The following is a 27283-nucleotide window of genomic DNA, read 5'->3' on the forward strand; positions in this document are numbered from 1 at the left end:
AGCCCGGCGGCCGTGCGGCCGGCGCAGCTTCCCGGGGGGCAGCACGTACATGCGTTTGTGCACACATCTAAATAGGTAAAGCGGTTTGAGGAGCGTTTCTCCCTTATATAATGTGGCTTCTCCGCAGAAAGAGAAATGAGTCAGTAATATGTGCTGTTGCTCTTTCTGCATGAATAAGGTCATATTTCCACCATTCTTTACCCTCTTCTTGCCTGAAATATTCAGTGCTGTCATTTCAATACCCAGACCATTAAATCTAATCATTAGAAATTACTAAAGACATTTTTGTCTGAGACAGACAGTGTTTGATTGTCACATCAAATCCCTAATTATTGTCCAAGTACACATCACCAGTATATTGCTACTCCAACATAACTCAAAATTGAAGGAGTGTAAAGTGACAATATTTTTTTTGTCAGTTGAGGAAGATATTGAGAAAAAGCTTGCATCAAGATGCAAACAGAACAGTGCTTCATTCACAAAACACCTGATGATATGCTGATGTCCCTCCAGTTTGTGCATCTTTGATGAAAATTAAAACACAACATTTAAATACTGTTTCTCAATACGTATCACTGAAAATCTGATGACATTGAAATCCTTACAACTATGAGAACACAGACTGAAAAGTTGTCTGAATTTATTTAGCTGGAGCTAAATCTTTAAGATTTTACCAACCAAGATGTTCAGCAACAAATTTAAAGTGCCTGAGCTTTCTGGAAAAAAAAGTATTCAAAAAATGTATACCATAATTGTAGGCAGATTTAATCTCATTGGAAAGATTATTCATTTCTCTGCCAGAGAAAATAAAACATTGAGATACCAATAATTAAAGTTTATGCCTGTATCCACAGTACTAGAAATTGTTCAGGAAAACCAAAAATAATAAAAAACTCAAAGTGAATATAACAGTAAAGAAAAACAAGATTCACATAACAATGGTTGCAGTTTTGGCATGCTCATGTAGGACAGAAAGATCTGAAACCTACTCTTCATTTGAGCACTCATGACACAGGTTGTTTTGGATACTGAAGGTGATTGTATAAACCTGTAAACTAGTAAGAATTGTGGGATCATGGAGTAGACTTAGACTAATATCTAAGGAATAAGGGTATCTGAAAGTAAGATATTCTCAGAACAACTGCCTGAATAACCTTGGTTCAGGACTACAGCTAAAATTCATGGACAACACAGAAGAAGAAATAAATCCAAAACACATTAACAATATTGCTTTCCTCTGGTCTGGAATCTCCTATCAAACCAAGGCCTTTCTCCTTTGAAGCTGTTAATGGATGAATGCACGAGGTGGTCATAAACAATTAAACAGATTTTCATCATAAATGCTGCAGATTTACAAAGCAAGTGTATCTCTCTGGAGGTAAATTAAAACTCTACTGGTCCTCTGTACCAACACCCGCTTTTAAAAGGTGCGGGAGGCAACAGGAGCGCAGGAAGCTTGTTGCCAGGCATGGGAACGGCCGTCATCCGGCCTTAAGGGAGAGGTCTGGGCACGCCGTGTTGCCCCCATCCCTCTCTTGCTCTCCCCCTCTCTTTTCCCGGCCCTCCTACCTACCAATTCATTTTCATTTTGAACAGCAACTCCTGCATTTGGAGGCAGATTTCACTTTTCCTTTTTTCCAGATTTTACTTTTGGAGACAGAAATTGGCTTCCTGGAGAAACCGCTGCCCTGTGCCAGCTGCTTGCACATGCTTTAAACAAATAGCACAAGAAAGGGACAATAGGGGTACGAAGAAGAGGAGAATAATCTTCTTTAACAAGTCAGCATTTATTTTATATGAATTAAGTTGCCTTTACTTGAACAACATAGTTTCCCTCATTCAGCTCCACAAAGAATCTGCTCCTGTCACCAAAATGTTTTCCCTGAAGCAGTTTTAATGAAACCAGGAGCTCAAATGAGACTTGGAGGCTCTTGTGCCATGTGTGATGCACAGTGTCCTTGAATGATGCTTGGTGGTCACTGTCATCGGAGCACATGCTCCCGAGAACCGGGACAGCAAGTTAGGTGACCCAGCGCTGTGCTGTGCTTGGCTGGAAGAGAAGCATGTGGGGCAGGAGGGCAGCAGAAGACTGATGCCTCAGGAGAATCAATACGGTCCTTTCCACTGTAAAAGGACAGATACAATGTTATATTTACTGCTGTAATGAGTGGGTTCAGAGGAAAAATGAGTACTCCCCTCTGGCATCACCTCTGACACTGTAAATTCAAGCTGATTATTCATTTCAGTAGGTCAGCGTTAAGGTCACAAATTTGAGTCTGAGTCCACTCAGCTGGGACATACCAGAAATGGCCAGCAGAGAGATGAGGCTTGCAGTATTTATGTATTTATTGGTCCTATTTAGGACATCAGACTAATGCGGGCACCCACCCAGGAGGTGATCTGTGGGACCTTCTGCACTAAATATGCATCCCGGTATACAAATCTAAATATATATCTCCAGCCCAGGAGAATGAGCACCACAAAACCCCATCTTCGTAGGCAGCCTGGACAGGCATGGACACGTCTGGCCCTGGAAAGCTGGTCCCAGAGTCAGGAATACCAGACAGCTCCCAAAAGACTCGCCAGTGCCCACACAGCGCCCTGCTATCTTCTGCACCTCTACAGCAGCTGGGGGGATTGGCAGAGAGCTACAGCAGCACCCTCCCCACCCCAGCCAAACTCATTTACCCTCCCACCCTAACAAAGGACCCCAAAGCCAACAGCCCACAAGCCCTGGGCTGCTGCCAAGGGCCATCATGATGCAATGGCCATGCTATCGCTGCAGCTCAGCCACTCTTCTCAGAAGCTCGTGGCAGGGGATCAGGATCAAAGCCCTGCCTCAGGGACAACAGCTCCAGAGGGAGTGAAGACGCTTGGGAAAGCACAGAGAGGGCCTTTGAGGAAGCGTGTTGCATCTCTGTGATGCTGTAGCTGCTGCAAAACGGTATTTGTGAATGAGTGTCCACACTGAATTTTCCTATTACAGCAGTTTAACCCAGTGACGTTTGTCCCTCGGGGCACATCTCCAGGGTCTACATGCTGTGCACAGTACTTAGTTGTGTACCTGCCAGTGGTGTCACAGAGGAAGGCAAGCACGAGGCACCCTCTCCCCTTCACATACGTCCTCCTCCGTGATGCAACTGCGTTTGGGACCAGCATTTTCAAGCCTGCTCCTTGGCCAGAGCTGGGTTCAAGGCAGCATGCTGCTGCTCTGCTCAGAGGTGCCAGTGCTTAGCATCACACCGGGGCATGTCACCCGGCTCATGCCCTCTCTTTGCATGCAGGAAAGGATGCTCTGCTCTTCTGACTCTGGCCTGGAGTGGAGTGCTGTGTGTTTAAAAAAAAAAAAAAAAAACAAACGCCCCAAAACTTAAATTCATTTCACTTTACAGGAATTTAGGCACTCAGAAAGGTGGAAGTAAGAGCAGCCTGGGGCAGCTGGGTGAGGCGGGTGTGGGGCGTTGTGTAACCGTGCTGGTTGTACAGATCCCGCTCCAGACTGCCCACCCTGGGGTCCCAGCTGGAGGAGTGACCCCAGCACCTGCCTCCACCCAGGCCCTGGCATGTCTCATCAGCTGCAGGTGGAGCTCAGCAGCATCCCCTGCCCCAGCTGCTGCCGTGGTATCCTCAGTGCCAGCACAGCAAAGGCCCTTCCCACCAGGCACAGCTTATGGCCCCCAGACCTCACGTCCCCATCACACGTCTGCTTCGTCCTGATGGGTGCTGCCTTGGCTCTCAGCTGACCTGCCTGGAGGCACTGGATAATGCTCAGGGCAAGGTCGGCTTTGCTCAGAGGACTGGTTTTCTTCCATTTTAAGGCAGATTGTCTACAGGACAGACTGCAGTGACTCCAGGTTGCTGACTGCCTCCCACCACTGCAGCAGCTGGTTTAGCTGATGAAAGCTAGTGAGGATAACTCCATAGGAGACATAAGCTGACTCATCACTAGCTGAGGACACAGCGTTTGCTGATGGTTTTCCCCTCTTTCGAGGAAGGTGATTTGTTTGCATGGCCTCATCCAGTCTCATCCATCCATGCCAAATCCTGAAATCTTCACCAGCTGCTCAGTCTGGCAGCGTTAATATCTTATGGAGCATCATGCTGAAGGGTCCCTGCTTAGGCCTGAGAATCCCAAAGCCTGAGCTCCACATGCAGCAAAAAGAGATCTAAATACTCTAAATATAAGCTGAGACAGGGTAGGTGAGCAGGAGGAGGCCATCAGCCAATACTGCCAAGATGACAAGCAGTGGTCTCAATGGCCACCACTTTCTCCAACAGCCCTCAGCATTTCCTTGTGTGCTCACTCAGTGGTGCTGAGAAGGAGGCTCCACATCTCTCCTGAACCAATCCAAGCCATAAGGACTTAGACCAAAACTTCAATAGTTTGAACAAAAAATTTGCCCAAATAATTTGGCTCCCTGTTTAGAGGTGATTGCCCTCCACTCGCTGCAGGGCTCGTAACTTGGGGGAGGGCTCTGCAAAAACTGAGCTGCAGGGCTCTGCCTGTTGAGCCAAGGCACTTTAACAGACTGTTTCACTGAGAAATCTAAAGCAGAACGAAACAAGGCTTTATTAGCTTGAGTCTGGCTGTATATCACATTTGCAAATGCAGCCCATTAATTTGTGGGTCTGAGAGCACCATCATTAGCTGCCTACTGACCTGATGATCGGCCTCTCCAGGGGGAAGGAGCAGCTGTTGAAAAGGAAAGCCTTTGCATGTTTAGCACCCCCACTGTCTTTACAACTCTCAGGGCAAAGTCTGTGGGTAATATATGACCATATCTAGGGTTATAATGGTGTATAACTGGACGTGTTGCTCCTTTGCTTTTCGTGAAACTGGGCACAGTGCTGCAGACACAGTCCCACAAGGGCCAGGTAGAGAAACCAGCATTAAAAGACTTTCAAGAGCTGGAAAAATTAAGCTTTCCAGCCAGCTGCACTTGCTGGTCATCAGCAGTCAGTAATACGCAAGAACACCACTCATTTTGGGGCCTTCCTCAGGATCTACGAGCCCGTTGTGGAGCTGGAGTAGCGAGACCTGGCACTGCATTCATACATGTGCCCAAGAAAGTTGTCACTCTTCCCTTCTGGTAGCACCACCTTCTTGTTTCCTGCAGCAGAAGGAGGCAATGACACCAGAAGGCTCTTGGCCCACTGTTGACTTGCCCCAAGCAGGTTTTGGTCTTAGCTCCTGTGCTCTGATAATGGAGGCTGTGGCTGATTTCTTGCCACACATGGAAAATTACAGGTCATTCCCACTCTAGCACTCTAGCAGCCTGTCAGTCACCACGGAGGGATAGTGAACTTTCCTCAGGGTTACATTCCTCAGCACTTACTCATCCAAAACTGCATATGCAAGGAAGGCAGTCCCTCATTTCTGGGCAGGCTCATGTTGTTTACGTCTTGCACAGCATCGTTTCTGATGCATCTCACTCATTGCTACCACACACACCAAGCAGTCTGAGCTACCCTTTCCCTCTTGCTCCAGAAAACAAGCCTGCCATCTTAGCAAAGCTGCCAGAAGCCCCCCCCCTGTACTCCTGAATGGTTTCAAAGAAAACCATCCTCGAACCATGAGAGTCAATAACTGAGGAGGCAAAGGCAGGACTGCAAATCTTCTTTCTTAACCGGATCAGTGGCAGGCAGCTTGGTTAATCACCCAGACCTTACTAATCTGCAGGGGAGTCCTGGGTCCTAGGTATCCCCCATGCCTACTCTATCTGCTCCCAATGACCTTTTTTTCCCCAGCAGAGACTTTTTTCCCTGGAAGATGCAAATTAGCTTCAACAAAGCAAACACCTCCTACCACCAGACTTCCTGGTGCAAGCCAGCATCCCTATCCCAAGAAATCTCCTAGTCAAGATTTGCATGAAAGGACGGAGAAAGGATCCTGCCTCTTGTCTTTGGGACAGTACAACACTTTGGCCCTGTTCTGCTCCAGATTCCCATGACATCTGCATTCTTCCAGCAGGGCAGAGAAAACAGGGAGATTTATCGTTGCACATTTTTTCTGGTAGCATCTGCCAGACACCTCCCTGCAGAGCACAAAGGTTTAGTATTTGTCAGGGTTCAATTGCAGTTATGTCAAAAAAGGGCCTGGGAAAAGGAGGCTCCTTCCACGCCATGTCCTGTTGCTCTGTCAGGGCAAACGTCATTGTGGGGTCCAGCGGTGACCCTGTGGTGATAGGACAAGGTGCAAGGGGCTGTTTACCTGGTTAGTCCCAGTGCATAAACATGCAACGGTAGGAAAGATCGCGAATGCATCCAAGTAAGTGAAAGATAGACAGACATATGCCTATGTATGAAGGCAGCAGCTGACCCTAGGAATTGTAACCAGGGGAAAAAAGATGCAAGATGGGAACTGGAAAGATAGAGGAAGTGCCCGCAGCACTCAGGGGACCATGAAAAGCCAGAAAAGTGGTTTTATATTGCACTTGCATTCGAAGGGATAACCACAGGTGGATAAACTGATGCCCATCTGATATTAAATTATGCAAAGGCTTGTATAGGGATATAGGAGGCAAAAAAAGATTGGCATCCATTATCCTTGCAGCATACAGTCACGCTGATCAAACAAAATCCCTTGCTTTATAAGGGTGCATTTTATTTACCACTTGTGACATTGAAATAAAAAGGATTAAAACTGGTTAACTGAAAGACTTTAGAAAGTCATTGTAGCAGCATATCATTACCAGCTCAGCGTCCTGAGATTGGCTGCGAAGTTTTCACTTGGTAGATGTGGTGGGTGGTGAATAATGGGTGTAAAAGCAGCCTGTCTCTCTCTGTCCTTGGTGTTAATGAGCCTAAATGCAAGATCTTGCACTAGGGAAGAAAACTGAAGATCACACTTATGTGGACTGGCCCTGCAGAGAGGGGCTCCCAGGTGATGATACATAGCAGCTCCATCAGCAGCCTCCCACGCTAACTGATGGTCAGGGGGCAAACCAGGCCTTCTGCTCCATAAGCAGAGTGATTGCAGCTGGGGACAGTGCTGCTTGCCTCCTGCATCACGTGGCAGAGCATCCACGGGGCAGCCCCAGGGGGCTCAGTTCAAAATTCAGCCACCCAAAGGTGGGGTGTGTAGGCACTGAGGGTACCCAAGATGCCCTAAAGCATCCTGCCTGCCCTCACTGATCCCTAAAGGTCTTTCTTACCTTCCATGTCACCCCTGCCAGCCACACATCCTAGCCTCCCTGGAGCCTCTCAGAAGGTACAGATGTCCATATTTAGGCAACTGAGTCAAGCTATCTGTTATGAGAGAGACAGACCCATGGCTGGATACCTAAATCCGTTGTCATTATCTCAAACTGAACCCACTCGCTACGCCCAGTCCCAGCTGCAAAGGGTTGAAAAGGTGTTGGCAACAGAGAAGTTCAGAAGACAGTCCCAGGGCAGACTGGAGGCTTAAAAGTCTGCCCTGGAGCAAGTCACTGGAGAAAGCTGTCCTGTTCAGTGCTGCTGAGAGAAAGCTGAGCAGCGACTAGATAACCACGCTGACCAAGCACTGCTGCAATCAACTGATGGGGGGAAAAGGGTGTAAGATCTTACAGCTCTGAACAGTAACCAGAACATGGGTTTCAGAAAGGAAATATTTCTCAGCGGCGGTAATTATGCACCGAAGCAGCTTTCCTGGGGACACAGTAGATTCCTCAATTCCCAGTCATTATTTCAAGACTTCACGTGAGTTTTATTGGGTCACATTATGATTTGCTCAGCAGTTACTGGCAAGTTTTGCTGAGGGTAAAAGGATTAAGATAATTTTATTAGTCCTTTTGTCTTGCATCCATCAAGATGTTCATTGCATAGCAAACTCAGTGTCATGCCAGGAGCTTAGTTCCCCCCAGCTGTCCCTATTGGCACTCCCAATAGAAGAAAGGGGGGGGAGGGGGGGGCGGGAATCTTCAGCATCAAGTTTTAGTGATGAAAACATCAATAAATCAATCACTGACATTTTGTTTCAGCAGAACAAGCCAGTCTCATGTAACTTCAGCAGAAAAAAAAGATAAGACAGGAGACAACTCTTGGCCAACAGAGACCCACTGTACCTGCTCCACCACATGTTGCCACATCTCCCATTTGGGGGATCAGTGACCTCTAGCATTTTCAGTGAAGCTGAAACAGAAATAATCCCTTTAAAGGATACAGCATTTCCCATACTCCTTTCCTTCTAAAACCCTTACACAGATCCACTCTCTCCTCCTTTCCCACACCAGTCCTTGGGGAAGGAAAGGGATTATTTTGTTTTGTTAACAGATATGTTTCTGGAGCTGAATTACTAGTGGTGTTTCCTTCCGAGCAGGAGTTGGGAAAGCTTCCACTACGTAAGCAGCCTAGATCAATCACAGATGGATACACCAAAGCTGAATGTGACCATTCATTGCCTACACTGCCTTACAGAACTGCAGCTCCTCTGCAGTTTTCTACAATAGTTGCCTTCCCTTTGGTTGTCCCTATCTTGTCTCTATTTTTTTCTGGTATTTTTCAGTGTTAGTTTTAAGTTCCCATCTCTCGCTTTTCTCCAGTTCTGTCACTTGAATTCCTCATGACAAGGCAATCTGCACCCTCTTTCCCTTGGAATCCTCCCCCCTCCCCCTCCCTGGGGCTCACATCTGAGCTGGTCCTGCTGAGCACCAGGCTCCTGCAGCCACTTCCAGGCTCATTTTCCACAGTTGCCCCAAATCCAGAGCCCAGTGCCTCAGCTCCCATCCCATTGCCAATCCCAGTTTAAAAGCAGCTTTGAAAAGCAGCATGTACCCCATGCACAACACATCCCATCCCTGGCCATAGTCCTGACATCCTGAGTACACATCCCTTAACGTAAGACCTGATGTCTCCAGCTCCACGCAGTGAGGGCACAGGTGCATGACAGCCTGCGCTTGGAGTTGTTTCCTAGGGTCAGAGTCAAAAAAAGGGGTGAGACTGCTCTACAACTACTAGCCTGTCTATCATCTCTTCTCTGCAGAGCTCAGAAATGTTTGGCTGCAAAGCTAGTGAGCACAGGCACAGACCTCAGATCAGCAAAGCTGCACTGGGGAGAGGAGAGAGCATGTAGAGGATCTGTACTGTTTGGACTTCGTAATCCAGTCCAATAAAGCCATAATCCTTCTTGGCAATCTCTGGGCACTGCTGGAAGGGGAACAAGACTTCACATGGGTTAATAGACCAGATGCGCACAAGGTGGGGAATGGGAGTGGAAGAGACCAGAGCACAGGGATCAGACACTTTGCCAGAGGGCAGCAAGGACAGGCAGCGATCAGCCCCAAGTCAGTCCAGGGCTTTGAGGAGCCCAGGGTAATGTCTGGGAGGATGCACAGATGAAGGCATTTTGGTCTTCCAGGTCCCAGGCACCACATGCAGTAATTGCTCTTTTAGCAGGCAAAAAAACCAAGAGACGCTTCTCCTGGTTCAGACCATCTATTGTTAAACTCAGCCACCTGGACACAGTATAAAAAAGCAGAAATGAAAAAGCAGCAATAAGACAGAGGGCTGGAGCATCGCTCCTGGGAGGTTGGGCTGAGAGGGTTGAGGCTGTTCAGCCTGGAGAAGAGAAGGCTCCAGGGAGACCTTATAGCGGCCTGTCAGTGCCTAAAGGGGCCTGCAAGAGAGCTGGAGAGGGGCTTTTTACCAGGGCATGTAGTGACAGGACAGGACACAATGGTTTTAAACTGAAAGAGGGTAGGTTTAGGTTGGACATAAGGAAGAAATTCTTTACCGTGAGGGTGGTGAGGCACCGGCACAGGTTGCCCAGAGAAGCTGTGGATGCCCCATCCCTGGATGTGTCCAAGGCCAGGCTGGATGGGGCTCTGAGCAGCCTGGTCTGGTGGAAGGTGTCCCTGTCCACGGCAGGGGGTTGGAACTAGGTGATCTGTAAGGTCCCTTCCAACCCAAACCATTCTGTGATTTTATAACAGAGACAAGTGTTCCCCAGGAGGTTTCCAGCACTCCTGCAGGGACATGTGTGTGGGAAAAGCACTCCTCCCGAGCCTGTCCCTGGAGCACAGACCCTCTGGGCAGGGATGGGAGAGGGACCTCACAGGACTCCATCTGCCTCCTCCGCCAGGAAGGTGCTCGGGGGGGGGGTGTCACCCTTCCATGGCACCAGAGTGCCTGGGACATGGCTGCCCGCTCCAGAGGGGGGTGGGTCACACATGGCCCTGGGAGGAGACAGATGAACACTCCCTGTGTGGCCCTGTGTCACCCAGGGAAGGACACTTCAGACTCCACAGAGTCCCCGCAAACATCATCAGTGCCAGTATCAGTGTCAGGCTTTAACATCTCCGATGGAGCCCCGCTGCTGGCACACCAAGTCTCAACAACCAGAAGCGGTATTTTTGCTTATCACTCCAAGCCTCTTTCAGGCAGGACCCAGCCCAGAAAGCTCCCCAGAGCTCGGTGCCAGTGGCTCTGCAGGCTGCTTGCAGCTGCCTCAGACCACTGCTGGTGGATGAAGGCATGCATGCACACACAGACAGCTGCAGGGAAGATGACATAGCCCGTGGCAGGGTTTTGTAAGGGCTGTGTCCAGTTACATAGCACGGAGAGCAAGGAAAAAGAAATAATTAAAAACCCTTCATCCCCTAGGACAAAAAAAAAAAGTGTTTTGCCCAGGCTTATAAAAGCTTCTCCCCTTCCTTCTTCTGGTCCCACTGAAATTCACACACCCTGGTGTCTTTTTTTAGAAATAGCATTAAGATGGCCCAAGCTCCTGCCAGCAGCTGTCCCAGCCCTGAGCAGAACACACTCTCCCCATCTCATGCTGGCAGTTATCAAAACACTTTGCAAAGGAAGTGCCCGAGATGGAGATAAGCACTGGGTTAAATTCACAGTCCCCTGCACTCAGGTTTCCATTCTCCATACCACCTCCTCCCCTTTCTCCAGCTGATGGGCCGAAGGGGTGCAAGCTGCACTCTTGCTAGCCAAGTTGAGTTGACTTCAGCTGCACTAGCTGCAAACAGGCACTATACAGATGCTCCTGTGACAGCCCTTCCCTCCCCTCCAGAATATCAGAATGCTAATGTTTATTAAAACGTGGTGGCTTGGAGTTTCTCAGCTGGTTCCTTCACAGGTAACATCATTTGCTTGTAACATCCCTCCTGAGGGAGAAGTTACAGATAACAGTAAGACACCAAACAGAAGTCTCTTCTGACAGCTCTGCCTTTTCCACCTCCTGCAAGCTAGCCTGTGTCCCAGCTTCATTCCCAAGCAATTTTTTGTTACCACACTTGTCGCTATGTGAGGGACAATAAGATGGTGAAGGAAAGCAAGAAACTGGTAATGCAGCTAAAATATCCCAGGAGCCAGAGCTCAGCCAGCTCCCTTGTGGGGCTGAACCACCAGAAAGAAGGGTCCCCTGCATCAGCAAGGCCAGGGTGACCATGGGGACACACACCCTCCACAGCTTCTGGAGGTTGAACACAGGGCACGGAACTGCTGAGGGTGAAGGTCTCTCCATCCCACCATGCCACGATGCATGGTGGCATGCCACCTCAGCACTAGCACTTGCCACCCATCCTGAGCCTTGTTATATCTTGTATATTCAAAGCCATTTGCTTGGCACATATGGAGGACAAGGTACTGGTCATGGCCCATGTGTCCCGTCACACTGCTTCGACAAAACACCTCTCGATTACCCTGTAAATAACCTAGAGCAATAACCTCAAAAGGTGTTGCCTCAGAGAAAGGTGTGCCATGGGAAGAAAGCAGAAGGAATTAAGGCCATCACCAGTTCCCAGGTCCCTGCCATTGCAAGAAACTGGTTAGCCACCAAACAAATGCATATTCACACAGGCATTTAAATGCCAAGAGGAATCGGCCTCGCCAGATGAGAGCAAAGCACAGGCCCTTGTCTGCCACAGTAATGCCAGTGATTACGGAAAATATACATTAACTATTGGCCAAGCATTTTCCATTCCCACCACTGCCAGGAGGAAAACGTGCCTTTTCCTAAAGTGCTCACACTGCTTTCATATGGAAGCACTAACAAAAACACAATGTTGGCCCAGTGTGACCTTTCTTGCAGTGTTAGAGGGGAATCAGTTTGTCTTGTCCAACTATTCAGTGACTCGGACATCTGCGCTCTGCTCCGGGAAGCAGAGCTTGGGGTAGTGCCGGTGGCAGCAGCTCTCTGACAGTGTACATCTGCACTGCAGCGTGCACGGCGAGCTTCGGGGGGTGGCTCACCTCGGCTGGCTGGAGTCCGCTGCTGAGTCTCTTCTCAGCCTCTATTTGTCATTTGGCTCAACATTAAAAAAGACACTTTCAATTTGCATCACCCAAAAATGCATCAAGCCAGCATCTTCTCCAGCACGTTACCTCCAGGGGAAGTCAGGTACCATGAGGAACATAGTACATAACTTTGCAGAGCCCACAACTGCTTCATTTTTCAAGTCAGTCCAACAGACTGCAGCCAAAAAATCATGCAAAGTTTTGTTAAATTGGGAAAAGAGCTGTATTGAGCTTGCCTGGCAAGCACAGGAGGAGCAGCCACAGCTCAGAAGAAATGTGTTACCTCTCTCGGTGATGCTGGGCTGGCTCTGCTCCCAGTTACTGCAGGGAGAGGTGAACAGCTATCATCTGCTCCGATGAGGCAGAACAGAAATACAGCAAATCCCGATATATTTAGCAGCTGGGCATTTACACAAGTACCTGACGATGTAAAGAGTAACCACCATCCTGCTGTCACACCAAAAAAAGCATCTGGCTCCCTGCCTTGACCCTGGTCCAGGCCTCAGGGAGCACGGTGCAGCCACTGACACCTCCCTCCTCCAGCCCTTACTCAGCCTCCACAGTCTGCTGGAGCTTTTGATCCTACTTTCATGGGGTAATCCCAGATTTCAGTGGGTGACTTGCAGTCCCCCTGCAAGCTACAGCTCGGCAAGTCAAGGTGAGAGCTGGGAACAAAGCATCGCTAACTTCCACAGGCAATGAGGTGAATGTGGCCATCTCTAGAAAATGCTACAAAGCATTTTCAGGGTTCTTTGAAAAGCCTCCCACAAGAGCAAAACCTCAAACTAAGAAAACCAAGCCTTTGATAAAGCACAGCATCCAAAGGCATGAGAGCAAAGAAAACTCCCCTATTAGGTATTCCTGAGATGGCTTTTACTCTCTGTCCCCTTCTCCATCCATGAAGTAGCAGGAGTGCCATAAACCCACTAAGGACTTAGCTGCCACCATTACTGCTACGTGAGGGTGTTTGTTACACACAGCCCAGCGGGAGCCTGAGACCCAACACCTCCTAGCAGGTATCTCAGCCCCTTATTCCTCACTGGACCTCCTGCAGGTTCACCGTGTGCTTGCAGAGATGTGAGGGACATCACATCCCTGCAAAAGCTAGGCAACACCGGTGCCAGCACTCAGCCAGATGCTGGCCTTCTGCCTCTGGAATCATGGAGATGGCTTTACTTGAACAAGGACCAGGGGACTCAGCTACAGCCTGCTCACAAACCCTGGAAAGCCTTTCGCAGCTGTCGTGGCATGTGGGTACATCACCCCCCTGCATATTAATTACTTTAAGCCAGCTAAATTTAGGGCAGGGGCTAAAACCATCCCTGGCTGTTGCTGCTGAGGCAGGAGGAGGCACATCCCCGCTGCATCAGGCGTACAGCAATGCTCTGCTTGCACACAGTGCGTGTGTGCACACAGCAAAACCCACGCTGGGAGCCACCAGAAGGCTGCAAACCTCTGAGCTACTTCTGAAGTCTCAGGCAACAGCATGTCCCATGAGCAGGAGATTTTGTACCCAGGGCAGAAGCAGCGGCTGGCATCCTAGAGGCTCTGGCACAGCCCTCCCCAGTCAGCAGGGCTGGCAAGGGACCTTGCAAGCTGAAAACCTGATCCTCCACCTCCTACTTCCCATGATGCAGCCACAGCATCCTCGAGGGGTTACAAGAAGTACCAAGGGGGACATCAAAACTGGGTGGCCACAGCCAAACCACCCAGCAAAAGGAATCATCAGTGGCGGTAACTGCCAGGGGACCAGGACCTGATGGGGAGGGCAGAGTCATGGAAAAGGAGGTGCTGCTGAGCTGGGCATCCTTCTCCATCCCTTCTTTTGCGCTCCTGGGTCTGATCCAGGCTCTGTGTCAGGGACAGTTCTGGGCAACAGCTGCCCTGGATAGCATCGGTGACGTGTCCTGGTGGTAAATGTGTGCCCCACTGTTACAGCCAGGTTTTCACCCTCCCTCAGTGCCTGATGTTGACTGAAGCAGTAGCCAATTTCCATGTTCATCTGTGTTTTGAACCATGTAGTGTCAGAGATGGAAGCACGGATGGCTACACCCCTGGGATCTACTTCTGACTCCAAAAGATAACATAATTTAGATGTTCACTGTTTGAGAGCTGCTCATAAAAATCACCGTATACTGAGGTGGCAAAACCCAGTAACTTCTGTCACCAAATGGGACAAATGTTTCCCTGTTCTGTTATCTCCTTTTCACAGGCTTCCAGCCATGACATTTTATGAGCATATTTTTAGATAGCTTCTTCTCAGTGTTTGCTCAAGATGGTTCAATCTGTAATAGCATTGTACAACTGGTTATGGTTGATTTACACTTAGCATTGTAAACAAAAAAAACCCCACCAAACAAAAAACAAAAGACTCCTGATGGTTTGGGTTTAGAGAGAGAAAAAACACAGTGAAGTTAGGGGAGGGTTGTTGTTTTTTTTTTTTGATCCAAAGACAAATTAGCCTCTAGGCAGTGAGCTAGAAAAAACAAGTTTCTACTCCAGAAAAGCCCACTGGTCTCTATTAAGCATTTAGGCTGTGTTTTATTCACCAGGGGGAGGGTGGAGGGGCTTCCACTGACAATCCTTTCAAGATGATTATTATTCTACTTAAAATGCTTTCAGAAATCAGCTTTTGAGTCTAATCCATGTTAAACAAGAGCTGGAGGAAAGCTTTGTCTAGTGAGCTAACAGAAGCCTCTTTTCAAACTTGAGTAACCTCTTTATGGGAAGTTCTTCTGGAAACAGTGTAAAAACAAACTTTGGGGGAAAAAAAAAGCATAAATCATATGCTCCTTCTTCCCAAAGCAGACCTCTGCTGCTATAGTTACCCTCTGCGCTGTGAAGAGTCCCCTTAGATCACATGCAGATCCCAAGCCTATGCGCATTTATTAGCAGACTCAGGTCTTTAAGGGTTAAAAGGTTCATTTATGATAAGACAAAAATTAAATACTTTGAGACTCCCGAGAGAGTAACAACTTTCTTACAGATGCCTGTACCCAATATTCAAATCTAACAGGAATAAGCCATCATACAACAGTTTTAAAAGACCAGACTTTTCCCTTTGTTTTCCCATTTTTTAAACAAAGTTAGATGAAAAGCAATAAAGGTGCCTGCCAAAACCAGCTTGTGTTTGTAGTGCCATGTATATTCCTATGATGTTGTTTCAGTATGATTAAAAGTGTTTAAAATAAAGCTTATGAAACAGCCACGTCTGAAATTCATATAGAAATCTAAATACTACAAAACAGCTAAAAGCCCCAATGTAGTTAAGTAGCAAATAAAAGCCCTGTGAAGTTCTCATGTGTCTCCAGATGATATACATTTATTTCTCCTTTATAAAAAGCTATTGAACCCAACTTTAAAAAGGGCTTTGTTCCCTTGGTGTCTTAAAATGACCATTTCAGGATACACCTGTAACAGCAACACACTCTAAAGGTCACTGCATCATTCTTATAGATAATAAAATCAAGATAACTTTGGTACAATATTAAAGCAGTCAATGTTAATGGATTACAGGATTTGTAAGCAATCCTGCTGCAGAGGCATCCGAAGCACTGCAGGAATGTGGTGGTGTTCCCCAGCATGGACCTATGGTCTCGGTCCAGGATTTCTCCACCTCAGGAGGTCATAGATCGTTCAGATTGTGGCCTCATTTGGTCTGCTCTTGCCATGGAGAGCTAGAAACAATGGAAAACGCAGGTAGAGACAGTGGCTGTGGTCATAAGTCTACCTCTGAGCCCAAGCATCCAGCTGCCATGCTGGAGCAGGGCATTCCAAGCTAGTCACACCACAGAGTAGCCTAGGAATGAGAAAGTTACTCTCAAAATGGATGGAGGAGGCATCACCACTCAGACACATAGGGATGGACGCAAGCGCACAGCAGGGCTCGATGCTCGCCATATTCTGCCTGTACTTTGGGCAGTGTGGTCTAGCATGTGTGCATCCCCCAGGCACCGACATCAGGGGGTGAACGTTTCTCAGATCACTGCTTGGCCAAGAGCTGCACAGCTCAAACCATGTCTTCAGCAGGCACAGCAGGACCCACTCTGCTGGGTGCTATACATAAAGCATGTATCTGAAGGAAACGAAGGTAAAATCAATCACAGAGCAGCCAACAGCAGAATGAAGAATAAAACCTGATCTTCTCACCCCAAGGCCAGAGACCCACCACCAGTGGTTTCCATTGTATGTTTTCCATAGACCCCAAAAGCCTTTGTACTATTCCAATAGGTCTTCAAAAATCAATTAAACCTACTGCCACAACAGGCTGCGGCTCACACCTGTAAGATAAACGTCCTTTGGGGACCCCTCAGATCAAAAGGGAGCACAAAGATCTGCTGCATCCAACCAAAGAGCTTCTGAATCGCTGCCAACTGTTGAGCAAAGGCTTTTGCTGATGCCATGGACTGACTCAGCTAAAAGCAGCATGGCGTTAGACTGCCTTATTGGAAATGCACCACTGTCAGCACAAAGTGAGTCCACACACAAGGGTTTACAGCTTGCAATTTATTATTTCCATCCTTATTACACCAAGGTGTCAAATGAGATCCTGAAGATGAAACGGCAACACTTAGCATGCTAATAGCTATGCCCATTTTCAGCCCCACACCCTAATCCACAGCATACAAACCACTCAGACTTGGAAAAAAAATGCAGCCTGCCTCGGTGTTGAGACTTTGCTATTAAATCCTCGCCTTTCCATCTTTTGCTCAGAGCACTGTGTTACTAGAAATAATGCGGCCCTGCCCTGGTTGCCCACTTTTCTCACATTTTTACTCTTCCAGCAGACAGAGACCACTTGGTTTGTGAGGGCCAGTGGTTAATAAATCCTTGCCTTGCTCTATGGGAAGCCATATCATGACAGCACAAAAATCACATTGACGCTGCTCTGCTACACACAGGCTTTGAAAGCTTTGCAGCTAAATCCCTTAACCATGTGCATTTAGAGGAGACACAATTACTCTGCCTGTAACTACACCTCAGTGAGAGATCCTGCAGGAACACTGTGGACATTCAGGAACAACCACCACTCTACACCTCCCTAAAGCAAGAACTGGCTATCTAGTCATTAATTTGTACAGCACATTGCCAGCTGAGGGAAGTGAAGGCAGCCTCTTCTACAGCCTTTGTAACTGCAGTTCTAAAGGAAAAAAAGCACAAAACTTTTAATTAAATAAGTCTATGCTTACTTCAAAACCAAAACCACATTATCAGGAGATTTAGCATTAAGTTCTTCTGGGGATGTGGGAAGTGTTTACAGCAGCCAACGAACCGTCTCTGCGCTGTGTGTTATTCCCTTTGCAGCGCAGAGGTAACCACATCCACCCCAACAGGGGCAGGGAAGCTTAATTAACTGATGGTTACACAATGCTTTTGCAAGGAAACCACGTGTTTACAGTTTCATTTTGTAATAATTAGTGTCACATACTACAGCAATGTCTCCAGGTCTTTAATACCCAATCTGTTAGGGGTATTCCACAAAGCTCAGCAAAAAAATCCTTGTTATTAAGCAATCTATTATTCCCATGTATGTATGCTCTGCTGTTATAGATGCCCTGACATGTCTCAGAAGAAGCAGGTAGTAGGCAAAAGTTTGACTTGCTCATGACTCAGTGACATTAAATCAACTTGCTTTAACTAACTGTCTCTGATGTAGTGAGCACTATTTACCAAACTAACAAAAGAAAAAAAAAAAAAAAAGAAAAGATGTTCTACCTTCATTGAAAACAAGCCGAGTTGAGATGGCTATCTGAACACAGGAGTGGAGGCAAAACAAATGATTTGGTGCCTTCTGGGCTAAATTAAATACATTTTTCAGGACTGGTCAACAGAGACGTCCAGAGCCATGATGTTCACTGTGAGACCTGAGTTATAACTGCAATTCTCTTTCCGTGCAATGCCTCACTGACCCCAGGTCTAGGCATTGGTTGGTCTCTCTTGGGTTCAAGGCAACTGATCAAAAGAGCAGATGTGGTAACGAGCTTCCAGATGGTCCGCTAATGCAGATCACTAAAGGCCTTCAGCAGATATATCTTTTGATATCTCCTGGACAAAACTGTGTTTCCTTTTGATCACTGTCAGATGTCATTTGAGTACTAATCTCTAGAAGCAACTGAGACACTCGACTTCCTTCTTCTGGGAACCTCTCCCTGTGTTTTGGAAATGAAGACTTGACTGCAAGCACTACTGAATTGTTGCTGACATTTCTTCCCATCCTGGAGCTAGCTAAACAGGGACAAGAGCCCTGGAGAAAGAAAAGGAAGGATTTTTGCAGAGATGAAGCCCAGATGGTATTGTACAGATTCTTAAAATCAAGGGCGTAGAGGGTCACTTAAGGTCATGCCTGGCATCATGGTAATAAACAGTTCAGGCCTACAGAAAAGCAAAGTAATGGTAGAAGAAAAGCACATGTGAGATTAAAGGTAATGAATGCGTAATGTGACAGATCCCATAGTTTTGTTGGAAATTACTTTTCTGTGCAGACCATCTTTGCTCTCTAGGGTCTGCCCCCATACGGTATTCCCATGTCCCTGATTCTTCTGCTCCAGTTTTCAGTCTTCAGCCACATATAGCTGACAAATCCACTAAGACTATCATTTACACACATCTGTATCTACCTCCAGCTTTCCATCAGCTCCAGAGAAGACTCAGAGGGTCCATCTGTGCTGGCAAATAAAGCTAGATGGGACTTGTCCATGACCAGAGGCCACCTGGCCACCTCTCTACAGCTCCAGCCTGTTCATGCTGGTCTCCAGGCTGAGAGGTGTGGGTGTAAAGCTTGTTGGCCACCTCAGCTTACTTGCCCAGTGTTAGATGCAGCTCAGACATCCCAGCAGGCAGCCTGGGAGTGGGGTCCTGTGTTCCTTGGGTACATGCTGGCCCAGCTGGCTTCGGGGCTGGGGGACACAACCTGCCCCCTGCCCTTCTTCAGCAACACTGCTAGGTCATGGCTTCAGCATGTCCATGAACACATCACATGGACATTTTGAGAGAACTAATAACTGGTGTTCATGCAAATTAGTATTGGGAATAATCCCGAGCAAAGAACCTGAGGGGTTTGTTAGCCCACTTGTGGGAAAGGTGAAAAAGCAAGCATTAGCATTTAGCTGAGTTGTTTCCACAGGTCAGAAGCTGGGCCATGTGTTGTTTTCCCCGCCTGTGCAAACAGGCTGCATGCACATTAGCAAAAATACACCAGCAGCCCGGAGGTGGAATCTGATTGCCCAGACACAGGCTGGTGTCAGTGCTCTGCTCAGTCACAACATCCGTGACTCTTCCCAGAGGAGCTCAGCAACAGGACAAGAGGCAACAGCCACACACTAGAACAAGGGAAATGAGTTTCTATCATTAAGGTGGTCAAGCACTGAAGCAAGTTTCCCAGAGAGAATGTGGAGTCTCCGTCTTTGGAGATACCCAAAACTGGACAAGACCCCAAGCAGTCTGATCTAGCCGGCCCTGCATTGAGGGCTGGACGGGAGACCCTTCCAGGTGGGACATCTCTAGGGCATCTGAAATGGTTCTGTGTTCCTATGTGGAAATTCAGCTGAACCATAGTTTGCTGGAGTCTCTTCTCCGTGAGCTGGGAAAGCAAAAATCTTCCTGCCAGCAGTACCGATTTGTCCATCTCTGTTCCCAGTCAAGCTGCTCTGTGTTTCCAGACTGGCCTCTCAGAGAAGATGCAGTCACTGAGTTTACAAGAGCCAAACTCTTGGATCTGCGACCCATATTTTTAGGGCGATCAAGGGAGCAATCCTGGCTCTCCTCCTTCCCTTTTGTACCTCCCAGCAGCACAGAGGTGAAGGCAATGCCAATCCCCATGCTCCCAAACCTCAGGCCTGCCTTCTGGAGTAGCACAGCTTGACATCATTAACTACACGCTGAAAGGTATATTGTACACCAGCTGCACGCTGTATGGGTTGACTTTTTTGTAAAGGAAATGCTTTTAAAAACTTCCCTGCCATTAGTCTTTTCAAACGTGAAATACCAAAAATTGTACAAGTTCTTTCAACTAGAAGAATGCAAAGGCTTCCCCTCGAGGTAAAAGCACATGATTTTGTACACTGTAGCCAGGGTAGATGAAAGGAAGGTCTCTTCACAACTCTTACTGCCAGGACAAGGGATCCACTCCTGTTCACACCGCCCTTTGCAGATGAAGCCCTGGAAAGTCCTGCCCTGCCTCTCCCTCAGGCCACCCGGCTTGTGGTCCCCCCTCCACCCCATCCTCGGGAGCGGGAGATGGATATGCTCTGTCACGGGCCAGCTTCAGAGATCTTTGTTTCAAACCTGCCTGGCCTCTGGGGCTCGTTGGGAGACACAGGTCCGCTAGCACCAGGATAGGTCATGTACACCATGAAGGCACCAGGCAGGATCCCGTTACAGCCACTCAGCAAGTTATTCCATGGCCTGAGCCATAAAACCTGACTTATCCAAGTGTGTGCTTTTAACCTGGCTCAGCTGTGAGGCATGGACTTAGCTCAAGCCTGACATGGGCTAAGGGCGCAGGGACAGCTAAGGGCACAGGGTCAGTTAGCACAGCCCTGCTGCCAGGGGATAACCCTGTCGGCTCCAACAACCCACATGTGTGCCTGAACACCAAGTCGGTTTTATTGCTTTAAGGCATTAACCTCGCTCTTTTCTTCCTCTGTGCAAGTTAAACCAGTTCTGTTGCATCTATATTGGGTGGTCTCTCCCCATTAGGCTTCCCTGCACAAACAGGGCTTGGCTTTGGCTCTGTAGGGCTGAAAAGCAGAATATTTATTTAATAACAGGAGCTCCAACTTGTGGTGATAAAGGGCCCAGAGCTGGAGGCCTGCAAACCTAACAGTGTCTCAAGCCACAGTAGTTTACATTTGCCCTTGATGCCCCACTGCCTCCTTTGCAGGGCTCCAGGCTGTCCAGCTGGAACAGAAAGCAGAGGTGGAGGTGTAAGGGGAGAGATGTGCCTGGCCAGAGACATTTGCAATAGCTCAGCTTGGAGAAGGGGACCAACAGCAATCCCTTATGCCACCACTGCCTTTTGCTCTCCGGACAAAGCACCACCAGGCTGCAGCACGCCTGCGCTGAGCAGGCAGCCAGGGAAGCACTCCTGCAGCCCGTGGCCTTCTCCCAGGCTGGGACAGGGCAAAAGCCGCAGGAGAACTGGGTGCTGCCCAGGCAGCAAAGCAGCTTCTGGCCGTAGGAAGCCAGGCCTGGTGTCACCTGCCTGCTCACCTACACCCTGCTTGGTGTCACCCCAGGTTGGTGCATGTCTGCTGATGTTCAAGCCCAGCAGCCCTACAGCACATTTGACTCTGCCGAAGCCGGGGACATAGCGCCTTGCTTTGCTGAAATCCCGTAGCCTGCCAGACACTGGGAATGTCATAGACTTCAACCTTGTCCACATTGACTATGAGAAACAATCTCACAAAACCAGAGCAAGAATAAAGGTTCTGCTGGGAAGGGGGGGGTTCATCTCTTGCTGATCAGCTTCATACACCCTGTCCTGGTTTCAGCTGAGATACAGTTAATTTTCTTCTTAGTAGCTGGTTAGGATCCCTGCAGAGCTCTTCTGCTTCCCCACACCCTTGTGTTTACCCAACAGAGTTAGAAGCAGCCATCTCTAAAGACCACTCATAAAGACCTACCTCCAGTACCAAGACCAAGAGAGGAGAAGGACACAGACAGGGAGCCGCAGCAGGAAGCCCAGCAGAGCTCTGCAGAAGGGCAGCCCACCCAGGATGGGGCAGGGGTGCAAGGTCCCCAGGGTGTCCCTGTCTGGAGAGACGGCAGTGTTGGGAGCCATGGTGGGAAGGGCCAGGGGAGGTCAGGCTTGAAACAGGGAAGATGGGCCAAACTCGAAGGATCCAACCGGGGCCAGTTGGGGGGCATCCTATGCTACTGATGAGGTGTGAACACCACACAGGCAGCTGGAACCATCCACCCACCTTGGTAACTACATCCATACTGTGGTCATTGACTTGAAGTTATAGACTGAGTTGTAAGTCACTGCTGGGAACGCAGCATTACCAGGTGGACACCAACTCATCTGCATGGTGCTGGGCCTCACCTGCAGGATGCCTGACAGCATCCCTCCCTACCTCAGGCGACAGTGACAGTTGGCCTTTTTCCTCATTTGGCCGTAGTTTAAGCCTCACACAGGGACTCGACAGAGAGGGCTTGTCTTGTCAGCATGCAAGCTGCTCATACGGGACGTACCGTCATACTCCAGCTGTGTCACAGCTGCCCCTCCAGCATGCAGAGATGCTCAAGCAGGAACCAGCTGCAGCTGCCACTGGCGGAAGTGCACCCACGGCACCAGCCCTCCACGCTCCCGAAGGAAAAACCACAGGAAAACATTGTGACACACACAGAATGTAACTCTTCGCTGGGCTGGGCCTTTGTTCTCATGTTTTTGAACAAAGCAAAGCCCTTAGACTGTGGGAAGCAGGGAGAAAAAAATGTTTACTGACAATGCTTAGGGTGCAATAAAATCTGAGATGTGTTGAAAGGACACTCCTAAAAAAGGTGCTTTTGTATTTAAACATCTGATCTCAGCAGGTTTTTTTGCAAATTGTATGAGTCAAACTCCAGCCCTGGGCCAAAGCCCAGCTTTGCTAATTACATAGGGGCAACCTCTATCCCTCCTCCAGCTGTGGTTTCCCTGATGCGTCCTGGCCCCGTTCTGCTGTAGGACAGCCCTTCAGCAAGGGAACCAGTCTCCCCTACTGTGAAGCACCCACCTTTCCAGCTCATGTCAGTGGGCGAAAGGGGTGCCCAGCAAGAGACAGCACCTTGAGCAGCAACAGAGATGAAGCAGGCTTAGGAACATTAACCCCTAACCATCACCTTCCAACTCAGCCTCTTGAGCCTTTCCTCTCTGAGTCTCACTGGCCTCTCTCTTGCAATTATCCTTCTCGAGACAGCTGGTGGCAGCAAAGCCAATTCCCTCCTCCTGCTCCCCCTTTGGATCCCCAGGCAGACAACACTGGCTCTGTGCTCTGTTCTCAAGCCCAGCTTTTTCCATGTGCTGTATTTCACAGCACATCATGTCAGGATGTGGCTCAGACTCACAGGACGTGAAGTCTCTGCATAAAAGCAAAGACCTGAAGAACCGTCAAGATTAGAAATAGATTTTGCAGGAAGTTTCAGGTCAGAACTCTAGAAAAAACAAAGTGAAGGTATCTGGGACGAGGTTTGGAAAGCCAGGTGACAGAGGCTGGCTCTGCTTTGAGCAAGGTACACATTGCCTTTGCTAGATACAAGTTAATGCTAGAAAGGCAGATTAATAAATAAACCTGTTCACTGAAGGGTAACACCAGTCCAGCAGTTTCCAGCGGGAAAGATGAAGGTTTTCCCACTTGCTCCATGGAGGCCAAATCTTATTTTCTTCTCAGAGTGTGGCAAAAGCTGCCTAAGCTGGTTTGAAGTCTAAACAAACTTCTAATGGACATTCACTGGGCTGCTTCAAACAAATCCAAAGCAAAAATCTATACTAAGATCTACAGGCTTTCTCCAGACTTGCCAGCACGTCCTCATAGTGCAAGGCAGGAGTGTCCAGGTTCTGGCAGTGGTCAGCCAGCATCCATGCTGTGGTGGGGAACAGTTGGGAAGACACAGCACCTCTCCAAGCCACATGCCAGGGAAGTGGGTACCCCACAGGGGAACCTTGGGATGCCTGGACAGCACGGGAGAAACCACCCTTTCTCACTGGAAAGAGCGAGCAAGAGGGAGAGATTCATTCTGACATGATGCATTTTAACTTTGAATTTTAATCCTTTTTGTGGTTAATGCAGATGACCACAAAAAACCCTGTAGCTTTCCAGAGCTCCTATACCAAGGAACTGTATCCCTCTCTCTTGAAGACTTGCTGAAAATACAGCAAGTATTAAGAAAGAAGTCAAAACCTAAACATGTGGTGTGATATTTATTGTTACAAGATCAGCTCCTTCAATGAACTAGCTGCAAATAGCCTAGAAAATTTCTGGTGGGAACAAAAACCTGAAAACACAGAGCTCCCCAGGTTCTGTTTTGGTTATTATTTTGGAGGGAGCCTGTTATTTTACCCAGCAAGGAAATTCCTTGTATGTTTACTCTCTGGTGCTCCCATAATAACTACTGGTAACACTGCAGCTGCCTGTCACACCTCGCTGGGGTGAACAGCAACACAGCCCAGCCACAACACCCCCTCCCAAATGCGAGTGCCGGGACCCTCTCGGGGTGTTGCCCCTGCCAGGGGAACCTGTTGGTGGGGCAGAGAGTGTGTTGCTGCCTGTCTTCCATCCTCCCAGTCCCCTCCTTGCACTAATGCTGCTGAGTGTGAGGGATGGGCTGTGCTGGTCCTTGTACCAGCTAAAGCCATGAAGATCCATCCTGTGACCAGGGGGTTATTTCAGGGGTGGGAGTCAGAGAGCAAAGACCCGAGGAATCAAAAATCTCAGGCTCTGGATTGCAGAGAAACAGCAAGCCTTTGGCTTCAATAGAGAGAAAGCTTGGGACTGTGGAGTCTGACTTTGAGGCTGAGACGAGGTGTGGGATAAGTTCTGTGAGACCATCCCACAGTGACCAGCGGCTGGGGGCAAGGCAGGGAACAGGCAGCTTGGCTGGAGCTGGCTGCAATTTTTCACATGCCCTGTCCCTTCACAGATGAAAGACTGTCAGGAGAGAGAAGAGTGACAGTTCTACCTGTAGTCTGGTCATAGGATGAGACAGAGTCCATCTGGTTTATTCTTATACTCAGGGAATGAGCAATCCAAAAATAAGATCTGAAAGTCACATTTTGTCCCGGCAATTGCATGTCTTGACTCCACTTTGGCCTTTGCTCTTGGAAGTTGGAAGAATACTACAGCAGGACAAATCAGCACTACTGGCTTCAATGGATAATAGCAAACTTTAAATAGTCCTATGTTCCTCAAATAAATGTATTGGTTTGGGCAAGACTTAGGTGTTAAGATGTGTAAGTATAGATGTGTGTGCACGCGTATATCTATATATATCCATAATTAATTCTTTTATTGGAAGAAATGCTTGCCAGGTTTGAAAAGTGCTGAGAGAGATGGGAAACCTTTCACATATGGCATATATTCTTTTCACTCCCAGAGCAGAAGCTGAGGGTGCCAGCGCAGCAGGAGTCAGAAGAGGCCACCTACCACATAATTCCAGCATCATCCTCCAGAATGGCTCCTGGGCTCCCACAGGACTCGGGAGAAGCTGGGAGCTAGCGCTGTTGGCTCTCTCAATGCTGTGCTTCGGATGCGAAGGCTCCTGGCTCCTTGCCAGCCTGGCTGGGTGCCATCCAAAATTGATCCACATGCCATACTTGGCACTTGCACAACACACTTCCAACCCTTCCTCTTGAAGATGAGCCGAGATATCATCCGCTGGCCCTGCTGGGAAACAGTGTTAGAAGTCACCAGTCCATCGTAAAAAGGAATTTGATAGCCAATTTTCATTGATTTTCCTGAGAAGTCGTGTGCTTATCAGACCTTTAGGTTTTAGAAAATCTCTTTAATTCTCAGTAGTCCTAAAGCCTTTGCAGCAGGGAAATATCGCTGAACGGCCTCAGAGTCGTTCGGTCTTAACTGCTAAACCTCAGCAGCATTCGGGGTCACCACTGCTCAAACACTTGCCTGGTTCCAGCAGCAAGCTGCTTCAAAACACAAGGCGTTTGGCTCATTTTGACAGCTGGTTTATGGAGCCAGCATAGCATCCAAGTAAATCTTAGGGACTGCCCTGGAATGAACTGTTTCCATGGGGGCAGCCAGGAAACTTTCCAGGAGGTTCCAGTCCTTCAGAGACAGCCTGCAGGGATGGAGGAGGAGGAGGAATTTGCTCACTTTTTGTTGGGAATACTTTTGTCTCTGATGCCTGCAGAGCCTTTCCCCTTGGGTTCACACCTCGTGAACCCACAGACCCTCCGAAGCCCAAGCACCACACACGCTGAGGAGAGGTCAGAAATGCCACCTCTTTTGGATCGAGAAAACAGGCCAGGAAACAGTGGCAGAGCCCCGTATCCTGGTGAGCCCAGGGAACAGTCCCACTGCATCCCACGAGGTCTGACACCACCTCTGCTCGCACCCAACCCCAAGCCCAGCTGCCTCCTCTGCTTTCAGAGATGCTCACACCTTATCCAAAAAGCAATACTGCTACAGGAACGGTCTTTCCCAGGGTGAAACAATGTACATTGAGTTCATTCAAGGAAGCATCTGGAGTTAAAGCTTGGGACTGAACTCCCTTGGTGAGGTTAGGAGGGCCAAGGTCAAAAGTCCTCTCCTGTCCCTCCCCTCTCCTTCAGCTGGAACAGCCCATCGCACCAGTGCACATGAGTTGTGCCGGTGCCTGGAGCCACGCAGTGCATGGGGAGAGATGGGGCTGCCTCTCACTGCTCGGTAAATATGACCACATGGCCACCAATGGTGCCTCAGCCTCCCTGCCGAGGAAGGTCTTCATGAAGTGTCCTGCCAGGTCAGAGCAGAATGGTGGTGGTTCCTCACCTTGCATCCTTCAGCCATTTCATATGTTGAGCATTTTGTTTGGGGCTAGTTGATTCCACATTCAGCTCCACCATCTCCTCCACAACAACAAGGCTCTATCACTTCTCCTTTCTCCAAGACCTGCCTCAGATCCAAAGCAGCTTCTCTGGCACTGCCCCTGCCCTCGACCCAGGTCCTGCGGGTGACACCACACCACCAGACTCCCAGCTGATCTCCTCTTCCTGCAAAACACTCTTCACAGAATCATGGAAGAGGTTGTTTTGGAAAGGACCTATAAAGGTGAAGGGACCAGAGAACAAGCCTTGTGAGGAGCAGCTGAGGGAAGTGGGGTTGTTTATTCTGGAGAGGAGGAGGCTCAGGGGGGACCTTATCACTCTCTACAGCTGCCTGAAAGGAGGCTGGGGGCAGGTGGGGGTCGGTCTCTTCTCCCAGATAACTGGTGACAGAACAAGAGGAAACAGCCTCAAGTTGAGCCTGGGAGGTTTAGATTGGATATTAGGAAAAATTTCTTCACTGAAAGGGTGGTCAAGCATTGGAACGGGCTGCTCAGGGAGGTGGTGGAATCACCATCCGTGGAAGTCCTTAAAAAG

General features: G+C 48.5%; 1 long non-coding RNA gene across 1 annotated transcript; it reads right to left on the minus strand.

Moving 5' to 3' along the window:
• Positions 1-1795: 1795 nt before the first annotated feature.
• Positions 1796-26994, minus strand: LOC119150497. Its single transcript, XR_005105076.1, has 3 exons — positions 26694-26994; positions 25350-25589; positions 1796-2124 (listed from the first exon to the last, which is right to left on the minus strand). It is a non-coding gene; the product is annotated as an uncharacterized LOC119150497 (long non-coding RNA).
• Positions 26995-27283: the final 289 nt, after the last annotated feature.

This window comes from Falco rusticolus, chromosome 6 (assembly GCF_015220075.1).
Source record: "Falco rusticolus isolate bFalRus1 chromosome 6, bFalRus1.pri, whole genome shotgun sequence".
Lineage (NCBI taxonomy): Eukaryota > Metazoa > Chordata > Aves > Falconiformes > Falconidae > Falco > Falco rusticolus.